General features: G+C 35.6%; 1 long non-coding RNA gene across 2 annotated transcripts in view; it reads right to left on the bottom strand.

Moving 5' to 3' along the window:
* Positions 1 to 20,417, bottom strand: part of LOC148092953 (uncharacterized) — a 305,626-nt gene extending 285,209 nt beyond the window's left edge. The window contains exon 1 of one of the 2 annotated variants that reach the window (XR_015714691.1): positions 19,947 to 20,417. This is a non-coding gene — a long non-coding RNA (uncharacterized LOC148092953). Of the gene's footprint in view, positions 1 to 15,117; positions 15,217 to 19,946 lie in introns of those variants that run through there. The other variant, XR_015714693.1, reaches the window with a different exon arrangement.
* Between the last annotated feature and the right edge of the window lie 327 nt (positions 20,418 to 20,744).

Here is a 20,744-nt window from a genome sequence, read left to right as displayed (position 1 = left end):
ATTGCTGCCAAAGGTCCCTGTCTAAAATGTGCAGCTCAGTTGCTCTCCTGCTAAAAACCCTTAAATAGCTCTTCACTGCTTAAAGGAAAAAGTTTAAGGACCTGAGCAGGGCTCCCGACGATTTCCAAGATCTGATCCCTGCCTTATTTCCTTGCTGTCATTCTTACCTCTCACCAAACCTTTCTATATGCTTTAACAGTACACAATTCTACTGGAGCTTCTACACTTAAATGAATGTTTCTTGATGACCCTGGTAGAAGTTCTTCTTGGTTATTTTATGCTTGTTTATACAAAGTTCTCATATAGCAACTCTCATATTTTATGGAACTCATTGATTTCATACCTCTAACTTCACTATATTGCTCTTGTCTTGATAAACCTCTGGACATGATTAGCTTTCAATAAATGATTGATGTTATTCAAGAATAAATGAGAAAAAAGAATAAATTAATTACTGAGCAAATAATTTGTCCCAAAACCCTATTAAAAAACCTAATACTTATAAATAATTGCTAAAATTCCCATGATTTTCTAATCCAATATTAAAGTAGAGCCCACAAAAAATTATAAACCTATATTACATAAACAGTCTACCATGAAAAGAACAGTGTGAACGTAGGACAAATCTATTAGGTCAACTATTGACAGACATAAGCCATTTCATGGACTTTGACTATAGCTAAACTTGAGAAAACAAATCCAAGTTAAACTTTGAACTTCAGAATTTAGGGAGAAAAAAGGCAACTGAAATAAATTACATATTCAGTTTAAATTCAGTTGGCACTATTTCTAGGTACAGCTTGAAGTTCTGTTAGCTGTCATGTTTATTCTTGCCAAAACTAACCATAGGTAAAGCACCTGAAAAGCTTAAGGTCTTCAGCAAATAGTCACTTTTAAAAACAGGTAATGTTACTCATGTGGTTGAGTCAGAACTATATTTATTCAGTGGTACAGATGGAAATAATTTGTTCTGGAAACCAAGATAGTATTATTATTTTATCATTTTTACCTACAAAAATAATTCACATGCTAGTGTACATGAAGAGTCTCAGACTATAAAATATATCCAGACATATTTGAATCAGAATGGCACCATGTTATAGCTATGAAATTTAGATTTAATACGTTCATACTGTTTACTTTGTACCTCTATATTAATAACATGTTAGTCTCTATTTTATTTAAAATACATAGCAGTATATAAGCTCAGCTTCACTGCAAAAGATTCAAACAACACACATATTTGCTATAAAAAAGTTTTTGTTCTTCTTTTCCCCCAGTTTTATTTCCTCCCCCAGAGGAATTTAGTGTACATCATTCAAGTTATTATGCTACATATTTACACATGTAGTTTTTAACCATTCATATGATTTATTATATGTATTGTTCAATGTATTGCATTTTCTCTTAATAGTGATATTTAAAGATACTGTTGGTAGAAGTATAAACTGTGAAGAAATTATTGAAGGCATGACTAAAATATTAATCTTTAACCAGCAATTCCACTTCTTCAAAAGGAGAAATTAACAGTGGTGTTTATTACAGAGCTGTTTGAAATAATGAAGTAGGATAAACAATATAAACGTCTAAGAATATAGAAGTATTTTAATATATGATAACATATCCATACTCTAGATTATCATGTTGCTGTTTAAAGTAATGAGACAGATCTACATGTAGTGAGCTTTTGTACCTGTAAGTTATTTCCTATTGTCCCTCTGAAAATCTTCATTCGGTTTTATTTGTAAGCAGTATTCTCAAAGATTAAGTCTCATGAAAGAAGGATAGTAATTGTAAATTCTTCAATGTCAGAAAAAAACTGTGGTTTTTGGTAGGTTTCAGAATTGAAAAAGAATAGGAAGTTTTATTTTTCTTAGAAATCTCTCCCCCTCAGGGTGTAGTTACAAAGCTCAATGGCCTTGGGAAACTCATTTTTAGCAAGGCATTTTATCTTTCTCAGCCTCAGTTTCCCAATCCCTAATTTGAAATAAGGTGATAATTAAGTATGAAAGCACATAGCACAAAAAGCTACTCATTAAATGTTTTAAAACTATAATTAAAATTCTTCCTTCAGAGATTCTCTGATAAACCCAACAAATGCTGATCATCTCAGTTATTTAATCCCTAACAACTTAATTTATACAACAGGCAAGAGCAACTGGTTAATAGAACAATAGATATCGGTGAAGGGTGATAATTTATTAAATAATACCACACTTTAACTATAGGTTATTAGTGTAGAAAAAAAGAAATCTCAATTTTAATTTACTACTTAGCACTAATGTATTTTTAAAAGGTAAAATAATTTACTAAAAACAAACGATGAATCTCAATAGATTAAGTGCAAATAAAACTTCCAGAAAAGTCTAATAGTCCTTCATTTCTGATAGTAGTTTGCAATATATTTGTCATTTGCTTATATGTTGCTTACTATATTTTATATTTATTTTCATACTATAAAATAAAATACTTGTAGAATATAGGTCTTCTTTTCCTTCTTATCACCTCACCTAACTGATCCTATTTATCCTACCACGGAATGTACTAAATAAATGTGGAATGATAAAAGCAAATATTGGTGTTATGTCTACATTACTGTAACCACCAAGAGGAGATAGAATGGCAAAGAAAGTTATGGTAGGAAGTTTCTATGTCCAAACTTATGCTCCCACTTGGTTCTTACACCTTTTTAAAGCCACATCTTAAGGCAAAAATACTAGGTATGAAATATGAGCATGAAAGAGAAAAAAAACCTTTTCTAAATATTCAAAAAAAGGCTTAAAAAGATAATTGAGAAATACTTTCAGAAATATATAAATATTTTTAAATATTCACTTCTTCTCAGACAGAGTATTAGAGAAGAGATAGTTAAGTAATTCACTTAAAGAAGACCAAAAAAAAAAAAAAGAGGAAACAATTATTCTACAATTAAAGATAAATTCACAATCTTATAAATAAAAGATAGTTTCAAATGTGGTACTCTCTTCAAAAATCTCCTTTGAGATGAAAGGAGAGAATATAAAATATATTTTATTATGTTATTACTCTTTCACATTTCTTGCGAATTATTTTTGAAAATCAGATTCAATGAAAACATTCTTAAGATGATGGTTCACATAAATTATCTCATTTAATTTTCTCAATAGCCCACCGAGATAGGAATTCTTAGCCTCGTTTTGTTGATGATAAATTGGGGCTCAGAGAAGTTAAGAAACTTGGGTAGAGATAGCCCGGCCACACTTCAGAGCTGGAATTTGAATTCCCATTTGTTCACTGCAGATTTACTTTTTAATTTTTTACCACATCACAGTTGCTTTAAAATCCTTATATGAACACAAATACTTTGCATTCATAGTTTTACTGATCAACATAAGCACTCTCATTCTATGTTTTAAGGGAGTATTTACAAAACCTGTAATGAGAACCATTTAGTAAACCTAGTTACATAAAGGTATGAGATATATCACATTCTTCCATGCGATAGAGAGGATAAGAAGGCCCTGCCATGAGACCTTCATTGTTTTTTTGTTGTTGTTGGGTTGCTGAATTCTCCGTAATTAAATAGCAATCAGGCTCTTAAAGACAGGCTGATCTCAGTACTGTATTTACGTAAAGCAGCCTCAGACTGCATTTTCCATTTTGTGGTCTGGACATGGTGCACAAATGCCAGCAAAAGGGTCATCATAATTGAAACCATCCTTCATGTGCCTGCCATGGAAACAAGACTTTGAATTCTGAAAACTCTGTATAACAAAAAAAGGTAAGTATTTTTCCCCACAATATTGTTATGAGTGCCAACGTTTCCGTCCATCGTTGAGTGGTTCTTATAGCGATCTCCATAACTTTTAAACATCATCTTTCACTTAATAAAAGTACTTTGCATTAGAAAGACATAATTATGTTATGCAAAAGCCCCAGGGATAATTATAGTACATCCAGACATTCTTAATCTATATTAGTGGAAACATGTTACAGGCCTGATGAGAAACTCACATATCATTATGCAATCTCAACAGCTGCTCGGCTCAGTCTTGCTATAATCAAATCTAAGTTATCATCCCATCATTTCTAATGCTGTGTTCTTCCACATTTCTACTGATTTAAAGATATATTTTGAGTCATCAGATCTAAGGCTTTGTACTATCACTAAATGTGTCTCAATAAACCAAACATGTCCTTTTCTAACACAATTTAAGATTGCACTATATACATCTTCACGATTTAACCTAACTAGCATATATTTGCCAAATATATATATGTTCTCAGTGTTAACTGTACTAGGGGGCCTCTGGGTATTACTGAACCTGCTATATATTCATAAGCAGCCAAATCCCACTAAGAGAATACTGTGTATGTCCCATTACCATACCTCGAATTGCCCAACTTACTGAAAAGTTTCAACTCAGTAATCAACTCATTAAATAATTATGAGATATGGGAAGTATTCTTTTTTAGAGAAATATTAAATCTTCAGTGAATGTAATTTAGCACTTTGTCCAGCTGGAATTCACTTATCCAAACCTCTGGCATTTCCACCCTTTCTGTTGGAATTTTCTCCATAACTGAACAAATTTCACTGTGAGATTGTATTTCCTGCCTTTCAGTTCATCTTCTTCCTGATGGGTATTACGCTGGAGACAGATACCTTAGATCTGTAGAATCAAAAATTAACTTTGCTTTGTTTTAGCAATCTGGGAGAGTCACCAGTCAGTCATTTGTAAATTTTTCATGAATAATAAACTTCTTATCTGTGAAGTGTCGACATTACTGTAACCATTTATGAATGATGGCAACGTTACTGCTTTTGAAAAGCAAGGGAAAAGTTATTAAAAAGTAGCTGAATTGTTTAATCTTTTTCATACATGTCAGGAAATTTTAATTCTCCCTCCTTGGGAAAAATATATGGGCAGGTGAATGAAAATCCTAGTTTTACAAAAGAACCAGAAGACACATCTTACGTTTAAAAGAGTTGCTAAAGGATAGGAAGACAAACTAAGTGAACCAAAGACACACACACACATTCTCATTCAGTCTAATTAATATTTTCACTGATGGCCATCATTTCCTTTATAATTTTCTAGATATTTGACAAAGTTTAATTATTCTTACTTTAACATATGCCTATAATTCTTAATTGGGAAATATTTTATATTTATCATAAATATTTTATTCCATTCAAATCATGCCTGCATGAAATTCACTCTATTTTATAAATCAAATCCCAATCCTACCCAATGGACCTCACCAAAAGGGTTAGCCAGTTATTAAACACCAAAAGTTAGCTTTAGAAGCTATTTTTACTAATTGTTTTCTTTTTTTTCTTTTTTGCTATTTTATGTAAATAAGTTATGTATCCTAATATTTAGTCCTTCTGTAGTATCATTCTACAGAGTAGAAGAAATGGTGATAAGAAATATTTAAAAAAAAAATCAGCTAACAAATAGAACAATTTTCCTTCTAATTGGATACTATTGAAAAGTCAATAAGAATTAATTTTTATTTTATTTTTTAAAAATAAAAGATATTCTTAGATATGATTTTATGTGAGCTCAGTAAATAAACTTTAAGAAAAAAATCTGATTATTAGTTATGTTTAACCTAATCTTCTAACCACAGATTCTAGTACACAAAATAACTTTGAAGAAATACCAAAATCAAACACCAAGATATTTGAAAAAAAAAATTAAAAATCAGTGGATAATTTTAAGTAGAGGGGTATGATATAATAAGAATTGTAATTGGGGAAAAAATCCTGTGGCAGCAACCAATTACAGCATAAAATCTATTTCTTTCTTTCTCCTAATCACTGTTCCAGCATTTCACTTTATCGAGATGCAGAAGCTGTATCATTCTCTCAGGTGGTGAAAACAGAAACTGGGAGACTTGGTAACAAGACTATTTTAACAAGACTACTGTGAGTGATCAAAAAGACACAACATAGGCCATGGGGATGAAATCAGCTAAGCCATTATGGTTTGAAAATAACGGTGTGATCGCAGGAGTGAATTTCATACAGGCATGACTTGAATGGACTAAAATATTTATGATAAATATAAAATATTTCCCAATTAAGAATTATAGGCATATGTTAAAGTAAGAATAATTAAACTTTGTCAAATATCTAGAAAATTATAAAGGAATTGATGGCCATCAGTGAAAATATTAATTAGAATGAATGAGAATTCATTTTATACTTCTCTCTCTGAATGCTGAAACATGTAATAATTGTTCCTCAGAATAACTCTACGTGGTGGGTAAGTGGTTATCATGTATAAAAACCAAAAATTCAGGTAAGTTTTGTGGCAAATAAGAGAGTAGCCTAACCTCGACCCTTATCTTCTGATTTCTTATCAGTCCTTTTCCCACTTTAACAAAGTTCTCCACATTTTCTGAATACTACCAATGAAAAGGAAATAATAAATGTAACCCTAGATACATTTAGGAAGTCCTGTCCTTCTGTTTTTAACATTTTGAAAATTTATGTATTATTAAAAGGAAAGCTACACCTTAGATCAAATAATTTCAAAAGCACATAAATACTACCCATTTTAACTGAAATTCATTAAAAAATATTATTAGATGATATTTTTATTATAATTCATGTACCTTCATTCGAATCTTGCTATTGTATTTCCAGTTGGCAGTCTCAACCTATTTAAACATAGCATATAATATGCTTAATAGAATTAAGATTTTTTTGAGAGTTGGAATCATTTTAAGTAAATTATTGATCTAAAAGTAACATTAATTAGTACACTATGGTTGTCATCTAGATGTTACCTCTTCTCTGCAGAAATTAATGGGGATCTTTTGTTTTGACCTTAACAAGGGTTAGGCTATCTTCTTAGAGGAGTAATATTTTCAGTAGCTAAAAAAAAAAAATATTCTTAGGGCAGAACACCTGGAAACCAGGCCTCAAAGATTCTGCATCAATACTATTTGATGTTTTACATCTGGTAAATTGTTACTAGCAGGTCTAATGGGAGTTCAAGAGGCTATTTTAGTCCTTAAACATTTAAATACTTCCCCTGCATCATAAAACATGGGGGAAAGTGGCTCTCCAAACCCTCACTTCCAGAGAGCATTTTAAGTAATGAATATTCTTGAACGTGCAGAGGAGACTTACATGTGCACTTGAGCAGCACTCCAGTGAAGTCTAGAAGAATTAAAAGGATTCATGAAATCTTCAATCTCTAAAATTTATTTAACTTTCTGCATAGTTTACAAAGAGCATCTATATTCTGATAATGTCTAGAAGAGAATAGAAGAGAATTTTGAGTGAGGATTTTGGTCAAGGGAAAGCACTTGAAGATAAAAGGAATATATTTGCCTAGTTAGAGCTTAAAAGGGGGGAGGTCATTTATATTGTGTTATTTCTTGTTCAGATTTTTTTTAAAAAAATATGGTCATGTGTGGCTACAATAAAAGATATATCTCTCGTGCTTCTCTAAAGTTCAAGGCTTCCAGAAACATCATTGTTCAAATCCAGATAAAGCTCTCACTTGGGGAGATTGTAACAGTCCCTTAGCTAATGAAATTGACTATAAGTGCTCTTTGGAATTCATCAAATAATTCCCAAAGATTAACATTTGAGAACACTCTGTTAGTCAAATACAAAATCTCTGGATTCATCACTAATGTAAATAATCTCAGTCTTTTCAAATCGACTTTCCAATTTTTTCGCCTAATTGTTCTCTCAGTTCTGTTCCCACTGCCTTAGTTCAAGTAGCTCCCCAAGATTTCCAGCCTCTAGTTCTTTCATTCTAAGGTATTCTGAACACTACTTTCTTTCTTAAGCATATGCTACAGATTTTGAAATGGCTCTTGAACTATAAATAAGGTGTTAAAGGTCAGCCATGTGGTGGTCCCAAAATATCTCTCAGACATCTTTATCTCTGCAACCATCATAGACTCTCATCTCTAGAGATTTGATAGCTACTTGTGATGTCACTTTTCATGCAGTACCTTCCTTTTCTACCTGATGGTGAGCCCCTATATGCTTCAAGTTCTGCTCAAATATTGTTTCTTCCAAGAAGTCCTTCCTTTGCAAGAGATTCTTTATCCCTCTGTTATAAAACTTAATACATCCGATATTGTGTTAACCTTTACTTACATATAGTTCTATCTAAGACTTTTGAAGGGAAAAAAGTGAGTTTTGGTTATAGATATGCTCACCACAATGTCTGACTCAGATCTTTGTACATTCAACAGAAATATGTTATCTGATTTAGTGGTTGGGACTCTTCTTCTTGGAGACACAGATAGATTTACCAGAGCTCCTTGAGTAAGTTATGGTCATATGGCTCAGTTCTAAAAAGCAGAATGTGGGTGGGGATGATTATACCACTTCCAGGTCAGGACCATAAAATCCTTCCATGTGTAAACTTATAATTTGAGGCTATGGGAGTTGATGTTGTTGAAGCTGCAAGACAGAAAGAATCAATGAGCAGAAAGCTTCCCAAAGCACATGAGTGGCTCTAAGTTCTAAACTTCTGGACTATGCTGGAACTTTACCTATTACATCAGTAAATGTAGCCTAAGTAGCACAGGTCAGCTAAATGGTCAGCCAGTTCTTAAAGTGGTGAGTAATAAATAATGCCATAATGGTCTTATTTTGGATGGATTTGTTGGAATGACCCTACCTTGATTCAAATGGCCATGTCATCTTTTCTCCAGGGGTGAACCCATCCCCATGCCACTGCTTGGATCTAACAGTTTCTCATTTGGACATAATTACTCTCCTGGGATTTGTTACATCTTTTTGGAATCGGTCTCCAGACCTCTGGCTACTATTGAATCCATTTGACTAGACTTTTCTATTCCTAGCCATATGTCCCAATCATTCTCATCACTCAAGGCCAAGCAGATGTTTTGGTCTTAAATAATATTTAGTATCAATTCATTCAGATTGTTTTCACCTGGCTTGGTACTTCTATAATATTCATTCGATAATGGTTTATACTCTGAAAAAGCATTAACGTTCTGACTTTTTCTAAAAAGATTTTTTTAAAGTGTTAGTCAACTCTCTCGAATGCTACTCAGCTGCCGATGAGTAGAAATTATGTCAGATGTTTCTCTGCGGATCCCAAAGCACCTGCCAGAGTGCCTGGAAAGAGATTAGGGGTATCTATCAATCAATTTGTGTGTGTGAATCAAGCATCAATGTTGCTTTCCTAAATTTCTGTTTATAGCTATTCATTTTTAAACAACCAATGAATAATTTAAATTGATTTGGTAAATGCATAAAGTGATTAAAATGTTAATAACGTTTAGCAAGCATTGATCATTTTTGCTATCCACAGGGGAAAACAATCCTAAATGTTGATCAAAGCCTTCTAAACCTAGATGATTTGGGCTATATTCCTGTGATATTTTCCTCTCTGAAACTTCTAGTGCATAAATAGTACAAATGAATACTGTAAAAACCTTGCTATATTGTGTTGTTGTATCCTACCTTCAAGAACATATGAACTCTAATCTGACTGATTTATACCTGATTAACAAGAAAATATTGATTGAGAAGATGAGAACAATAAGAAAGACAATTATTACTGGATATAAGGTATCAAAATTTAACAGAAAAGACTGGTATTAAAGAATACCATATAGTTTTGAGTTTAAATGTTTACTTCTTTGTTGGGCAGAAATTTTGTAGAAAATGAAGTAAAATTTCTGCTGAGGGGAGGGCAGTGTCAGCAATGAACAGTGTAGAAGAACCTTGAAACAACTAGAAATGGCAATGCAAGTAGAGTAATGCAAGATTATGCAGGAGTTTCACTACAAAGGAACAAATCAAGAGATGTGAACCCATAAATTGGCTATGCCTTCCAGAAAGAAAGGTGAGAGAAGCCAGACAAAACAGACTGATGCAACTGAAAGGCCAGAAGAAAACCATAGACATTTTTGTACTCAGAAGAAAGACAGACTAATAAATAAAAATTCCATAGAAAAATAAATATGAGAAAGTAAAAAACAACACTCGAAAAGTCTAAAATAGATACAACTTGGAGTAATCTGAGAACCAGAAACTATGCATAGTTTTATTAAAAAATAAAACTAAAAGGCTTAAATGAACAGAAAATGTCATGATGCCAAGGTACTAATTTTCTTTCAAAGGGTAAAAAATTCTGATAGCTCTCACCATGGTTTCGCTATATCTGGTGTCATTCCTGATAAAAAGATGGGGGTAGAGATGAGAATGGGTAAATATTCAGATATAAAAGCAAAAACCAAAAAAACATCAGAATCAAGTTGTCTTTAAAATTAGATTTATTGGAGTGACATTGGTTAATAAAATTTTATAGGTTTCAGGTCTACAACTCTACAATACATCATCTATATACTGTATTGTGTGTTCACCATCTCAAGTCAAGTCTCCTTCCCACTTATTCCCCCTACACCCTCTTCTACCTCTCCCCACCCCACTTTCCCTTTGGTAATCACCATGCTATTGTCCGTGTCTATGAGATTTATTTTTTGCTTAATCCCTTCACCTTTTTTACCCAGCCTCCCAATACCCCTCCCCTCTGATAGCTCTCAGTCTGTTCTCTATCTATGAGTCTGTTTCTATTTTGTTTGTTAGTTTATTTTGTTCATTAGATTTCACATATGAGTGAAACCATATGGTACATGTCTTTCTCTGACTGGCTTATTTCACTTAGCATAATGCTCTCTAGGTCAATCCATGATGTTGCAAAAGATAAAATTTCCTTCTTTTTTATGGCAAAGTAGTATTCCATTGTGTAAATGCACCACAGCTTTTTTATCCACTCTTCCACTGATGGGCACTTGAGCTGCTTCCAAATCTTGGCTATTGTAAATAATGCTGCAGTGAACATAGGAGTGAATATATTCTTTCAAATTTGTGTTTTGGATTTCTTAGGATATATTCCCAGAAGTGGCATTGCTAGGTCATAAGGCAGTTCATTTTTAATTTTTTGAGGAAACTCCATACTGCTTTCCACAGTGGCTTCACCAATCTGCATTCCCACCAGCTGTGCACAGGGGCTCCCTTTTCTCCACACCCTCGCCAGCACTTGTTATTTGTTGATTTATTGATGGTAGCCATTCTAACAGGTGTGAGGTGATATTGCATTGTGGTTTTAATTTGCATTTCTCTGATGATTGGTGACATTGAGCATCTTTTCATATATATATATTGGCCATCTGTATGTCCTTTTTGGAGAAGTGTCTATTCAGGTCCTTGCCCACTTCTTAATTGGTTTGTTTGGTTTTTTGGTGTTGAGTTTTTTAAGTTCTTTATAAATTTTGGACATTAAATCTTGTCAGATGTATCATTGGTGAATCAAATTGTCAAAAAAAATATACTGTGACAAGGAGGACTGACTCATCTATGATGTAACATCTATAGATGAATCATACACCTGAAACCTATATAATTTTTTTAATCAATGTCACCCCAACAAAGTTGAATACCTGACTATTCTCCCGGAGCCATGGCTTACATAGAGCTGTTTCGTAGAGAGGTCAGAAGCATCAGCAATAATCTGGCAGTCAGAACCTGAGACAAACTGCTGTTTGACTTGGTAACTAGACCTATGAGATCTCCATTATCAGAGATTGTGAGCTTGGAATAGACAGCATGCAGGACCAAGTCTATGACCATAGCACTGGGGTGAGGCTAGCAATGAGTGAGAGAGAGAGAGAGAGAGAGAGAGAGAGAGAGAGAGAGAGAATTTTAAAAAATCTTTCTCACTTAAATTGGGCCTGAAAACCAAAATTCCAAGGCATGTGATAAATATCATAAAAAAAAAAAAACCAGCAAGTTTTTAAAAAAGTCAATGAAGTCATTCCAGATGACATGAAAATAACAGATCAGTTTCAGAATTTCAAAGTAAGCATGCTAATATCCATAAAGAGACAAAGTAAGAAATAACATCAATACAATTTTCAAGAAAATAAGTAGAGATAAAATAATAAAAGTGGCTATGAGAAAAGAATCAATTCGAATTCTCAGGAAGACATATATAGTGGAAAGAGTCAAAACAAAAATTAGTAAATTGGAAGATAATTCTGAGTAATTCACGAAAAATGCAGCACAGGAAAATATATAAATTAGTGTGAAAGATAATTAAGAAATATATATGATATATTATGAAGCTTTAACATACATTTCCTAGAATATTCCAGGAAAAAAAGAGAGACTAAAGCTAATAGTAACAAAAGTAATTTAAAAAATAAAGTTGTTGAGTTTTTCATAATTTAAGACATGATTCCTAAGACCAAAGTATCTACAAGATGAACAACCACTATGCTCTATTCCCTGGAAGAAGAGTAATAAAAACCATACTGCAACTCTAGAATACCTTTAGAGGACCCAAAATTTGTCAGAGACAATAGAATCTAATCTTATAGATTCTGCCTTATATTTTCATAAAATAAATCATCTTAAAAATCAAACTGACAAATGTAATCAAAACAAGAATACAGTTAATATGACATTTTTCCTCAACAGAGAAGGCATAATTTCACTGCAGCAGATGTCTATTGCTGCAGGGGTACAGAAAAATACTGAAATTTAGTGACCATGAGAATTAAGGAAGTAAGTCAAGTAGTGTCATAACCCTATCACATGTCCTGGCCACTCTAACACCCTCCTCGTGAGCTTATAAGTGCAAACCCAAACACACACACACACACACAATCTAGGGGAGGAACGATGAATCGCCAATGTTTTACACATAGCTAAGAGAAACCACCCTAGAGTTAATTTGAACATATTTCCATTTTTTCCTAGTTATCAAATACATAATTTAAACTTCTGTGGTAAAATAGCCTTACATAAGAAAATATATACCTTCTTAAAACTATGGCTATAAAATAATGTTAAGGTAGATTTCAGTTTTTAAAAGATGCCTTCACTGCAACAAACAATCAATATGGAAATATGAACAGAAAAGACTGAAGATGGTAGTTTAAGATTAAGTGTTAGGAAAATTAAGCAATAGGTCTTTTTTCTTTTGTTTATCACAATTTATGTGCTTCCATAAAAGGGAACCCAATTCTTTTGTAGCCCCTCCTCGTAGCATAGTAACTTCCTGAGTTGTGGTTAGCTATAACCAAGGAAAATAATGAAGTTGCCTTTAATTTCTAGTCTTTGGACTGGTTTGAAGGGAAATGGTAAGGGGTAAACATTTTTTTTTTTTTTTTTTTACAATCTTGATACCAAAGGGAGAAATTTTCAAAAGGCTAATCCCTTGGCAAAGCCTTTCATAAACCCTCAGCCACACCTTAACTTTACTTAATGAGACAGCATTAAAAGAAAACTCCAAACAATTGCCATCTCCTTCATATCAACATCATACCAAAGACCTTATTAAAAACACCTTGGTGGTTTTGATGAGAACATAATTTTAAAAACCCCAAAAGGTTCATGCAAATGAAAACGTCAACATTTTCTACCAAAAAAAAAGGCTTTTAGTCCCCTACAGTACTAATAAACATCTAGGAAATGTGTGTGTGAGCAAATAAAGAAAAAAGAGTGACTGTAACAGGTGAGGAACATAATGAACTCCTTCTCAAAAGGATTTGCCAGTCACATTTTGCAATTATTGAAAGAAGCTCATATCAAATCATAGGAAGAGCTCGAACATAGTTACCCTCCTTATACAGAGTTCTTGTACTAAAGTCAAGACTACTGCTTAGTTTGCAACAGTTGATCAGTTTGCAGAAATCTCTGAAAAAGAAGAGCGAAGAGCTAATGCCTCAAAATTGCCGTATAAGCAAAAGCACACTCATTCCTCTTTAAAAGCTTTCCTCCCTTTATTGTGGAGTTTTATAGCTTCACAATTACTTCACTATGTTTTTTCCGTTTATTAATTTACTTTAGCAAACAGAAGCTATGAATCTCAAAACATAAGCAGTTTAGTCAGTTTTATTTTTTAAGTGATTATTTAAATTTATATTAGGGAGCTGCTTTTTGAATGTTTTAAATGAATGTGAAACACCATAACAACACAGCCCTCTGAGTTATATCAAATCAGCAGCCTGGAAGATACATTTTTCACTTCATTCATTGGGTAGCGTCTAATGCGGTCATCTTGTTAAGAACACTGCTTTTTAAACAAAGTCAATGACAGCAATAATATTTTGGCACTTATTAAAACTCTAATACTAAATTTTCAGTTTTTGGAGAAAAATCTCTTCTATAACATTTCTAGGATCACTCCCTGAAGGTTCTGATTTTTATTTTTTTTAACACACAGCACATTTAAAATAGGATTCTCTTTATGCTTAAATGAGAAATGAAGCACAATTTACACTGAGGTAGTTCTCCGCCCCCCCCCCCCCCAAGAAAAGTAAGCTTAGTAACTTCTGAGGTATTTGCGCTGAAATACCTGCACTGAAAATTACTCAGTCTTGTTTCAAGGTCATTAAAATCAAGAAAATAAACTGTGCCCAAAAGTTTCAACAGGGAAATGTGAGCAAACAAAACAAAAAGGAACAAAAGAAGTTTGCAATGCTCCTTCTCAAAACAAGTTTCAAGGACCCTGTGCCAGGACTAACACACACAGACTGTAAGAAGGCAACTGACGAAATCAAAACACACTTACTTTTCAATATGTACAGATGCACTCCCCCCCCTCCTATTTTAGGTGAAAAATAAGAGGACGCCCCAGTGCGTCTCGCTGGCGGCCAGATAACTCCCAGGCCCTGACCCTTTACTCCCAGGACTCTGCACAAAGCTCCTTTCACAGGGACCCTGCCGCGGACTCCCGACCAGGCGGCCGCGGGGAGCCTGGCGGTGCCACCGGCCGGGCGCGGAGACGTTCACATCGCCTGTGTGACACCCCGGCTCCTTCATTCTCTATTCCGCGCAGGGTCTGCCCAGCGCAGCATTTATCCGGGTTTCAGGAGAAGCGTGACTCAGACAGAGGGACAATTTTAGGGAAAGGGGGCGCCGAGGCGGCACAAAGATGGCATTTCTCGGTTCGCACTGCCAAGTTTAATGTGAAATCCAGCCGAAGCAGAAAGCCGAGCGCCTGGGGAGAGCCCCGCGGCGCGCCCGGGTGGAGCTGCCCCCACGCGCCGGGGCGCGCTCCCTGTTTCCACAACACACCGAGCACATTTCAAGCAACATCTGAAATCTGCACTCACCATGCGAAAGCAACGGTTGCGTGGCGTAAAAGTGCGCTATTTCCTGCCCTGGTGCTTTTCAGTTTTGCCTACAGGGGCCGTCCGCCACCCGGCAGCCCCGAGCCGCCACCCAGCGGCCCCCTCCGACCGGGCGGCGCGGGTGCCCGTGGGCCGCGCGCTGCGCCGAAGTTTTACTAGGATTTCCACGCGCTCCCCACCGCCTGCAAGCGGCTACTTTGTTCTTTCGGTTCGATAAGTACTCGAGCCCCTGTTCGGGGGACTCCCTGGGGTCGCCTTGGAGCGACGGAGCTGGCGGTCGGGGCGGGTGGAGAGAGGCGAGCGCGCACCGAGGGGACGGCGCCGCCGCGCAGCGCAACAGTCCCGGCGAGAAGCCGCCTCTCCTCCCTCGCCGGCCGGGCCCACCGCCTCCTTCGCAGGAGTTAGGAATGCGGGGAGGCGCGGAGGGGCCCGCCAGACAAGCCTTTCTCAATCAATTAGCTCGCAGCCATTACTTGTGACCCCAGGTCAGGCCGCGTAAGTGTGTGGGGTGTGCCTCCAGGGGTCCCAGGGCTGCTTGCTGCAGCTCAGCCAGCCCAAACCGAGGGCCCCTGGACATCGGGAAGATTTCTAATGGAAAATATGCTGCAGATGTGAACTGGAGCAGAGGTAAAGGCCAAGTTTCTTTTTGCAGGAGCAGCAATTCAATTGAATTCAAAGATTTTTTTTTGGATTTTTTTTTTTTTTTTCCTGTTAGGAAATCCAAAACAGTGTCTTTTTTCCATGTTGGCTCAAGCAGGGTTTAGAATGAAGCAGGCAAGGATTTCTTTCATATTAAATTTATAGCTGGGAATACAGAAATGGCAGAATAACTAAGGTATCCTATAGCTATCTCTTAATCACTTGGGCTTTTAGGTTTGGTTTTGGTGTTTTAAAAAATACTGACTTATTAGACCTAACTGTAATGTTAAACTGCCATAACTAAACTTCCCTACGCTTAAGGAAACCAAAAACATACCACTTTGGGGGGTAAGAATAGTCGTTTTAAATACTGTCAAAATTACATACTATCTTAATGTCATGATTTCTCTTATTCTCATAGCTACCGTAATTAGAATTTTTTTTTTGTTCCCTACTTCAGGCAAATGCTTTTCTTTAATGTATATCAAAAAGTGAGAGTTCAAAGGAACACAGAATAAGTGTAATACTACGGAGAAACATAATAGTTTGAAACTACATGTTCATTTAAACTTCATACATTAAGTTTGCATAGTCATCAAAAATACTGTAAAAATAATAGCCACCAGCACTATCAATAAGTTAGTGGCACAGGCCTATCAGGGAATTTTACTTCGAATTGAATTACCCTTTTGAATGCCCAGGCCCAGTTCAGGGGCACATGCTCTACAGTGATTGTGTGAGGTGACCGCCCCATTCCCAAGCAGCATCACTCGAAGGTGGGTCTGCCAAGCCCTCATTCTCTCACCCCATTCACTTGATGAGCCACAAAATGGTCTGGAGACGCTCTGTACAAGAACGGCAACATTTCCTATGGGTGCTGATCTTGGCATTTCCATCTCACTAGCCTTTACTTGCCCATTTGAATCGCCATCAGCCTAGGCGTTGTTGCCTGACTTTAATAAAACAAACAAACCCAAAATGCAAGAGCCAATAAGCCAGGTGAGAGAGAGGGCCTGATAATACTGTCTGCTTGATAGGATCAACTTGGAAAGCTACAGTTATGGAGAATACGCTAATAAGAATATTAAAATCAGTATGGGTAAGGGTGAGGGCAGAAATTTGGGTTTTCCACTTTTTTCAATATGTAATGGGAATCTTTGACAGGTTTGGAGAAGGTGGTTGAGATAGTCTCTAACTAAGTTTTAAAAATAACGTAAGTCAAGTAATAACAATGACTTGGTTTTTAGTGATTCAGGCATGACTATTTTATTATTGAAACAGACATTATCCAAAAGCACTTTGGTCTTTTTAGTCAATAAAACTACACAAATGGGTCTAATGAAAGTGAAAGCTGAGCAAAGTATTGGACTCTAAGAGGAAACTCTCATGCTGAGGAACAAGGGTTCAGGTGGGCCAAAAGCAGCCAGTCTGACAACTTCTGTTGTTTCAATAAATATACTCCAAAGAATGGAGTCTGGATGCTTTCACTTAAAGATCTTCTTAAAGCAATAAACAACAAAGCAAGGAAAGATAGTAAAGTATGGAGATGAGAAATAGAAAGAAAAAAGGGAGACAGAGAGGGAGAGAAAAAGATACTGAGAGAATGAAAGATGAACTGGTATAATCTGAAAAAATACACAAATGATTAGAATGGGAGGAAGCATAGCTTCTGAAGAGGGAATATGAAATGCATAGGTATAAACGGTTCTGACATGTGTTGCTACATTGATATAAATAAAGGCTTTAGAAGACAATGCAGAAAATGGCCTCCTTGGACTGGAGATGATAGCAGATGGGGTTGAGAAAGCTGGAGTGGTTGGAAAGTATGACTTAGATTCAGATCAAAGAAAATAATGCATTTCACAAATTACAGGGGAATGGTGGAAAACCACAAATTGGGACAAATTAGAATGGGTAGTGTGTCTTGGGTAGTGAAAGGTAAATGCTGAAGTCTGATTCTATGGGAAACTGTGTAGGGGCAAGTTTTGAGCTCCTCAGGGCAGAATCTTCTGTGAGGCCAGGGCTAAAGTAGAGTTCTTCTATCAGGATTGTCTGATCAGACATGTGATACTGAGCAGTCAATCCCCCTGTGCCTCCATGGTCAATAGATTCCTTCCAGTCCGGCTGGCGTGGCTCAGACATTGAACATTGACCTATGATCCAAGAGATCAAGATTCAATTCCCAGTCAAGGCACATACATGCTAGGGTTGTGGGCTCAGTCCCCATTAGGGGGCGTGCAGGAGGCAGCCAATCAAAGACTCTTTCATCACTGATGTTTCTATCTCTCTCTTCCTCTCTCTTCCTCTCTCTGAAGTCAATAGACATATTTTTTTTAAAAAAATAGATTCCTTCCAGTCAACTCATTGGTCTAACTGTTGGCAGCTCAATCAGCCTGGGCCCTAGACCCAGACTAGAAAGATATTGTGGTAACAAGTTCAATCAAGGAAAATAAATTAGAGGCATTAAGCAAGTGTGCTCTAATATATTAAGGCCCATAGGATGGCTGAGTCCAGACAAGAAGAGCTGAAACTCTACTTGGCACTTACAAAGAAATGTCTCTGAGATAAATCAGGACTTTTGAGAGCAGGTATTGAAGGTTGTGCTACATGCTATGGCTTGTGGGGTGTGGAAAGGCCAGTCCACCAAAAGTTATCTTTCTCTTTAGCTCTCCTGGATTCCAAAAATCTGCTTCGAGAATTTGATGCTAAAACTCCCTACACTACCAAAACACTAATTCCTATGGGGGTAAAATACTATGTCTGGAAACTTTTACAAAAATAAAATATAGTTCACATAAAGATTATGTTCACCCTTACAACTATTGTCAGGCTTTAGATTAAGATATGTAGAACCATGCAGGGGAAATTCAGCATCAAAGAGTATTGCCCAGAAAGGCAAGCCTCTTCCCAGGATCAGAAATATCAAAATCAAGTTTAAAAATCTAAAACCCTTTTTATATATTGCCTAAAACTCTGGTTGCCTGTGCTTTTATTAAAATTTAGACTATTAAATTAGATAATCCTAAAGAATTAATCTTAGGCAAAATACTACTTTCTTGAGCTCTTTGAGTTTATATCCCAGTGACCAGACCTAACCCTCCATTTAGAAGAGTGTATGATGGGCTATTAAACAAAAAGGCAGATGAAACTCTGTGGTTCCATCTCTAAACTTTTCAATAAAGAGCTGTTTTCAGATCCTAACTGCTATTTAATTAGGTGGGGGAATTGTTGCCATGTTTGTCATTTTGACCCCAATTCTTAGCTAAATTAATTAACTTTGAAGCTTTTAAGGAAAGGAAATTGATTCTAGCTATGGCTTGTGCTCAACAAGTTATGTAAATATCTGAGCTAAAGCACTTTGGGATGTATTATACAGATTACCCCTTACAAAGTTTAAACTCAAGAAGAAATAGTCAAATGTCACAGGATACTCGTATGTGCAGAATACTATGAAGAATTGTGATGAGGTGTTGTCTTTATTTTTTAACACTTGCTGAACCAGAGAACACATTACTGTGCTTGAATTCTAATGGAAACCATACACGGTGTCTTGGCTGTGCCTTTATACTGGCTAACTATGTGTTGCATGAATAACTAATATATTACAAATGCATAAAACATTTGAATATAATTTTTTATTGAATGTTCATTCTTTTAAAATACAGAAGTAAAATAAAAATTAAAGAAGTTGAAAGTGGTTGCCCTCCTGCCCTGGTGCCAAAGGCTTTATTTCTTATGTTTTTAACTTTTAAATTTATTATCATGTTAAATATATGTGCATATATTTATTTGGTGAAAATAAAAATTATTTTTAATAAAGCATTAAACTTATATAACTTAATCCTCTTTCCTTGTTTAGAATTACAGCAAGTCAAATTAAAGTGAAACGTGCTCTTTTTTTCTTTAAAATATTTCCAAAAAAGTAGATTATATTACTACTATAAGCTGATTAAATTAATGAATTAATGCATGAATATATGCTTTGGTAAAACACTTGGCTCTTTATAAAGAAGTGAAATGTTAGATCAATATAATACGTTATATGAAAACAAATTATATGTTAAATTTGATAGTAAATATAGCTTTTTGAAGGAACCTGTAGAGCAAACTTGAAAATAGTGTTTTTCAATAAAGGGACTATGCATGCCTAAAATTGTCTCTATTATTTTTACCTGGTTTCCAGAATAGTGAAATTCTTCAAGTGAAGCGCGGTTGGGTGTTGCTCTTCATTCCCACCTTGGTCACCGTGGGCAGTCTGCATAAAACTGCTGGAGAGAAGAAACTTGGCCTGTTTATTCAGAATTAGCCCTCATTCAGAAACTTCCTATAAGTACACTAGTGCCAATTTTAGAAACTTGTTAAATAATGTCTTGTTAATCCTCCTCAACTTGAAGACAAATTGAATGCAAAAGAGTATCTTTCAGAATATAATGGCCCTTTAAAAATAATATTTCACAAAACATGCAGAGAGCAAAGTACAAAGAGTTTACAAAACAGGATGAGATTCCCCACTATTATTTCTGGAGAGCATCCTAGCCTGATGTTTTTCCTTCTGCCATTCTTAGAGAAAGTACATTCTCCGCAACAGATCAGTCCAAATCCTACTTATTTCCTAAGGACTAAGGGTCAGGCAACATGCAGAATCCTTGGGAAAGTAGCCCAAAATCACCAAAAAGGCCATCTCAGTAAGACATCAGGAAGCACAACTGTTTCCATTGACATGAACATAATGAAAACAAAATGCTCTAGAACTAAGTGCTTTGTGAACCATAGTTTGTAAAAATATCACACATGCTGTGTTTTGACCACCCACAAGAAATCAAAGTCACTGTATCACTCCACAAGCATCTTGGTCTTACTGATGTTTATGATTCTAAAATCAGGAGCAGGTTCCTGGGACACAATAAGTATCTGCTAAGGCAATGTTAGGAAAAAAGGCTTTAAAATGCCCTTTTTGTTCCTGACCTGCT

Source organism: Miniopterus natalensis, chromosome 6 (assembly GCF_054644295.1).
Source record: "Miniopterus natalensis isolate mMinNat1 chromosome 6, mMinNat1.hap1, whole genome shotgun sequence".
Lineage (NCBI taxonomy): Eukaryota > Metazoa > Chordata > Mammalia > Chiroptera > Miniopteridae > Miniopterus > Miniopterus natalensis.
This window is presented reverse-complemented; position numbering and strand designations above follow the sequence as displayed.